Source organism: Myotis davidii, unplaced genomic scaffold, assembly GCF_000327345.1.
Source record: "Myotis davidii unplaced genomic scaffold, ASM32734v1 scaffold204, whole genome shotgun sequence".
In the NCBI taxonomy this organism is placed as follows: domain Eukaryota; kingdom Metazoa; phylum Chordata; class Mammalia; order Chiroptera; family Vespertilionidae; genus Myotis; species Myotis davidii.
This window is the reverse complement of record NW_006299715.1, coordinates 493,576-499,399: the sequence shown is the minus strand read 5'-3', so window position 1 is coordinate 499,399 and position 5,824 is coordinate 493,576. Positions and strand designations below refer to the sequence as shown.

The 5,824-nt window shown below is 37.1% G+C and overlaps 1 long non-coding RNA gene across 1 annotated transcript in view; it reads left to right on the top strand.

Moving 5' to 3' along the window:
- Nucleotides 1-573: 573 nt before the first annotated feature.
- Nucleotides 574-5,824, top strand: part of LOC107184990 — a 7,389-nt gene continuing 2,138 nt past the window's right edge. Inside the window, exon 1 of the long non-coding RNA XR_001515902.1 lies at nt 574-584. This is a non-coding gene — a long non-coding RNA (uncharacterized LOC107184990). The remainder of the gene's footprint in view (nt 585-5,824) is intronic.

Below are 5,824 nucleotides of genomic sequence, written 5' to 3'. Positions count from 1 at the left end.
AACAAATGATTTTACTTATATGTGGAATGTGAAAATAAAACAAAACAGCTGGACAAATAAAACAAAACGGAAACAGACTCATAGATACAGAAAAAAATGGATGGTTTCCAGAGGAGTGGAGATGGATGGGTGAAAAGAGCGAAGGGAAATAAGAGGCACACATTTCCAGTTATAAAATAAATAAATTGGAGGTAGGTAATGTACAGCACAAGGAACCTGGTCAATAATGTAGTAATAACTTTGTATGTTGACAGATGGTTACTACATTTATTGTGGTGATCACATCATAAGGTATATAAATGTTGAATCACTAAGTTGTGCACCTAAAACTAATATAATATTTTGTGCCAGCTATATTTTAATAAAATAAATATTGGATCTTTGGTAGAGGGCACCCCAGCCCAAAGGAGTCAAGGCAATAAGACCACCAATTTCACTGTCTTGGTGCTTTTACTGCCTTACATTGCTGCCCTCTCCACTTCCCCCAAAATGCTCAAACACAACTCAAGCCTGAACTAACAAGCAAAATAGAGACAGACTCATAGATAGAGAGTAGGCAGACTAAGGATGTTGTGGGGGATCAGGTAGATTGAGTTAAAAAGAAGAAGAAAAAGAAAGAACTCATGGACATGAACAACAGTGTGGTGGTGTGGGTTGGAGAGGGTGAGTGGAGGCGGAAGAAAGTATAGGGGGATAAATAGTAATGAAAAAGAAATAAAAACATTTTTTAAAATCCAGTGTGTAAGACTTGATTATAATGATGGTCAGCCTCATTTCTTTGCTCCCTCTTCTGAGTACAAATGCTTAAACTTTGCAGAGTGTTATACCATTTTCTAGAAGGCAGATATTGGATAACACTAGTATAGTGGGTTGAATAGCTGTTCCCAACAGATCTGTCCCCCTAGAACCATGGAATGGAACCCTATTTGGAATAAAAGTCCTTATAGAAATAAATGAGATAAGCGTCTCAAAATGAAACCGTCCTGGATTAGGGTGGTTTCTAAATCCAATGAAAGATGTCCTTATAAAGGACTCAAAAGGGGACAACAGAGAAAAAAAAGACACAGGGATAAAGGCCATGTGAAGATAGAGAAGGAGAATGTAATGTTGCTGCCATGAGCCAAGGAGCACTGGGAGCCCCCAGGAGCTGTGGAGGCCAAGAAGGATTCTCTCCTGGAGCCTTCAAGGGGAAGTGGCCCTGTTGACATCCTGACTTCAGGTGCTAGCCTGTAGAACTATGAGAAAAAAAGGTTTTCTGTTGTTTTAAGGCACTCTGTGTGTGACAGTTTATTATGGCAGCCCTACAAACTAATCCAGGACCCTCAAGGGAATCAGGTAGATGGTTTTCTCCAAGGAAGATGAAGGAAGGGAAGATTCTCCATCTTATTCCTGAAACCTATTCCTCTGCCATTTATCTACCGAGTGACTTTGGGCAACTGTTACAGAACCTGGAACCTAGCAGTGCTCAATAAATATTTATGGAATGAATAAGTGACAAAGGTTTTCACATTAGTAACTCTAAAGGTTAGCTACTAGTTATTAAGCACCTAATGCTTTCTAAGCATTGTCCTGAGAACTTAAGAACATCACAAGGAAAGTATGAGTATCTCCATCTTACTAGTATGCCTGAGAAGACCAAGACTCACCAAGAAAAAGTGAGCTGTCCACTCCTACTTAATAGCAGGTCGGACACAAACATGTGTGCCATTCCAGAGCCAGCATTCCAGCTTCTAGGTCACAGTGGGTCCCTCTGGTCATGGAAAGAAGTTGCTCTAGGGAGAGAGAGTGTCTGGTCACACTGAAACATCTGAGGTTGAAAGCCAAATCCTAAAATGTTTGGGTTTCAGCAAGGAAAAGCCACTCGGAACTCCAGGCAATCTTCTGGCATTGTTGTCAACTCTTTCTCTCACATTAAGGAAGGGCTTTGGTAGTCAGAGCCACGCTATCAGGGGACTTGGTCACCTCAGCGGGCATTGGTCCCTATTCTTGGAGATGGTTGGGCACTAGATGAATACTGGGACAGCACACCTCAGAGCTCTGAGACTCTTTGACTCTCTGAGACCACCCCAGGTGTCTGATTCAAGGATCAAAGGACAGAGTGGTTGTAAAGAAGCTTTGACAAGCTCTCAGCTATAGGTGGGGATGAATATTAAATAAGTAAACATGTAAAAATGTCCCAAAATACTGCCTTGAATAAAGTATGCATTTGATAGTCACTGCTGAATTATCAATTTTTCCAATGCTCTTAAAGCAGTTTAGTATAACAGGGGTGTCTCTCATAATTGAAGATGTTTCAACAACCTTATAATATGGACTTAGGAAATTACACAAGTCCTGTGTGTTTAATTTAATTTGAAAATTAAATTATATGATGTTTGAAAATTCCCAACACTGTTTGACACATAGAAAATTTACAATAAATGGTATTTGTTTTCTTATTTTAAGAGATGGGTTGTATAATATCTAATAAAGAAAATCTACACACACACACAGTCTTTTTTAAAATATTGCATTTGAAGAATATTCCTGGCAGGGAAACAGTGCTCAATATATAATGCTAAATGAGAAAAGCAGCGTGTCAGAAATGTAAATAATCATAAAAATTGTGCAACATTAATTTTGCAAAAAAATATTTGAAGCAGACATTTAATAATGCAAATGTGATGTGTTTAGGTTTGTCTCTACTTATAACTGTATGGTCACATATATAATCTACAAATGGATCCTCATATAACAAATATAAGTATTTGCATATAGATGTGCTAAGTTCAAAAATATTAATTGTTTATAATGGCTGCAAGGTAATTTACTTTGAAAATACTTCAGCATAGTGTGATATCTGTAGATAAAGTTTAATATTTGTGAGTAGATTTTAATTTAAGTCCAGGCTACTGAGCATTTAAATTATGTATATCAATCACTGTCTTTAGCATGGCTACATGTCACAATATTGTTAAAAATCTATTCAAAAGGATATGTTAGTTAGAATAAAGGTAGGTAGAAATTAATGTTATTGGTGAAGGGAGTAATGTTAAAGATGCTTAGGAATATTATATGGGATCTACCACTCCTGTATCAATATGGCAATCACGATCATCTAAAGTCATCTATGCAATATTTGAGGTCCAGAGTCCCGCTGGTTCAAAAATATGCATGTCACATAGGGCTGTCACCCAACCTGACCACAAGTCCAGTGGATCCTGTGTCTAAATGTCTCTGTTTCCACTTTCCCTGACAGATGTCAGTCTGACTGCTCTCAGGGGGACAGAGAGATACATGACCTATAGAAAAAGTGAGATTGCTTTTGCATTTTTTTGCAAATATTTGTTCCACATCTGACAGAATTTTGTAGAACACTTGCTTTATTGTAACAAAACCCATCTGATGTAAAATTAAAAGAAATATAATATATAGACTTTTCTAAGCTCTAAGGGAAGAGTGTCATTAATATGTACCCAGCAAACATTTATCAATAAACATGTCATATATAACCTTACTTTATCAAGTATTATAATGAGCCATAAATTAATTATTTATTATGTACTTGCCTATGTTGGAAGACTTGTTGGTCACCCTGTGTGTCACACACACACATACACACACACACTTATAAATACTCATAAAAACTGGAAGGAAATATATCAAAATGGTCATAGGAATTAGCTCTAGGATGTTGATTTTCTTAATCTTTTTTTTATTTTCTAAATTTCCTTCAATTAATAAAACAAAACATTTATAATAAAATACATTGAATACTATAAAAATCTGCATTCACACTTTGCTGTTGCAGATCTGCTCCAAGGAAACAGATGGCTGCTGGCCCTGTAACATTCTGTCTTCTAAAATTAGAGCCAGCAACTCTGGTGTGATGCATTGCATGAGATGAATTCTAGTTTTCAACACTCAAGTAGACATAATCACAGAGCATTAATCTCATCTGTAGGAGCTGGGGTGGATCTGATCATCCTGACCAGACATTCAATAGGTATAATACATATTGAATGCATACAGTGAGCTCCAGCTGTGTACAGGGCAGTTTAGAAGACAGACACATCCCTGCTCTCACAGAGCTTTCAGTTGAGTTGAATATTTCAGTTGCACTGGCTGTGCGATGCCGGTTTCTCTTTCTAGATGAAAGTTCCACGAAGGAAGAGATCCATCTGCTTGTTCACAATTGATCTTGTAGGTCTTCCCCAAGTTGTGTCATACAGCAGGTGCAAAATAAATATTAATCAAATAGAAATTGAAAGGATTTACTGATGAAATTCAAACCAATGCAAGTGCATTCTCCAGAACCTTTGAGGCCTGATGCCAGGCATCTGGCTCAGCTCCAAGAAAAGAGCAACAGGTGAACCCTGAGGCTCTGCATCTCAGGTTCCCCCTAGAGAGTCATGACAGGGTTACATACAAAGTACACAATTAGCTTAGTAGAGGGAAAGGTTGATTACTCAGAGGTGAGAGGTTATGAAAGACATTGTCTAGAAGGTGGTTCCAGACCCAGGTTAGTACCAAATGAGTCAGCTGGGTGTAGGTAGGAGGATGCATTCCAAGCAAGGAGAAGTAGCATATGCAACTGCACTGAAGATTAAAACAATAGGACACACCTTAGTAATTGGTCATTCAGACTGATTAAATGATTAAAGGCAATAGAGGGCTTATAGGCCATGGCAGGGAGCTAGACTTTTGTCAAACTGCAGGCGATGGGGAGCCCTGGGAGATTTATTTGCGTTGAAGCTTTTGGGCATCTTTGTGTAGGGTGTTCTGTGGAGAGGGCAATAATGGGTGGAAGAGAGGCTAATAGGGAGGGTGTGAGTCAGTGGGAATAGGAGATAATGAGCCAAGGTCATGGAAATAAAGGAGAGGATAGAAATAAAGTATATTTCTAAAGTCACAGACATAATTTAGTGACATCACCAAATACATTAAGTTCAACAGTCATATGAGGTTATTGGAGAAAATATTTTGGAGCATGTCCTGTCAAAGTACTGTTTTTGAAAGAAACTGTGTGAACTGCATTTTTTATATCATGATGCTGAATCATATCTCGTCTATTGCATAATGATAACATCAACAGTAATTATATCTCATAATCTTTATAACCATCAAAATTACTTGATCACTAGACACTATGACTAAGAATGATAAACTATAATTATCTCCATTTTAAAGATAACACGAGAATGATGCTTAGATAAAGTAAAAACTCACGTAAGGTCAAATATTACTTAAATGATGGTGCGTATGTGTGTTTGTATGTGCATTCATGTGTGTGCATATTGTTTTGTTAAGGTCATTCCACCAGACTAAACTGTAAAAAAGAAACAGACAAAATACAAGCCGTGTGTGATAAATTGTGCCTATGAGAGAACCATAGCCTAATCTGATCGTAATTAGACCTCTAATAGCAAAATGAAGAGTTCCAAGAACATTATGAAAACATCACATAAAACATAACTTTTGCTTCAATCAATTTTATCTGAAGGAAAATTATTTTTTCAATTGCTAAGCATGATGAATTAATCATGCTATGACCTGGGCTGTATTAACCAGAATTTCCTCTGCTCATGCATTCACTTCCATTAACTTGACAAGACCAATTATCTCTCTTTCAGAATAAGAGTAGTGAATCCTAACAGAAATGTTTAAAAAATAATTATTGGGATTTTTGTTATTGGAAACACCCACTCTTATTGGACATGTCTCCAAAAAGTAAAATCATAGATTCTAACTGATGGCTAAAAACAGAACTAAAGATAAAATAATTCAAAGACATTGATTTTCTGATTGATGCATTGATGGACAAACTTGAAAATGAAAGCATCCC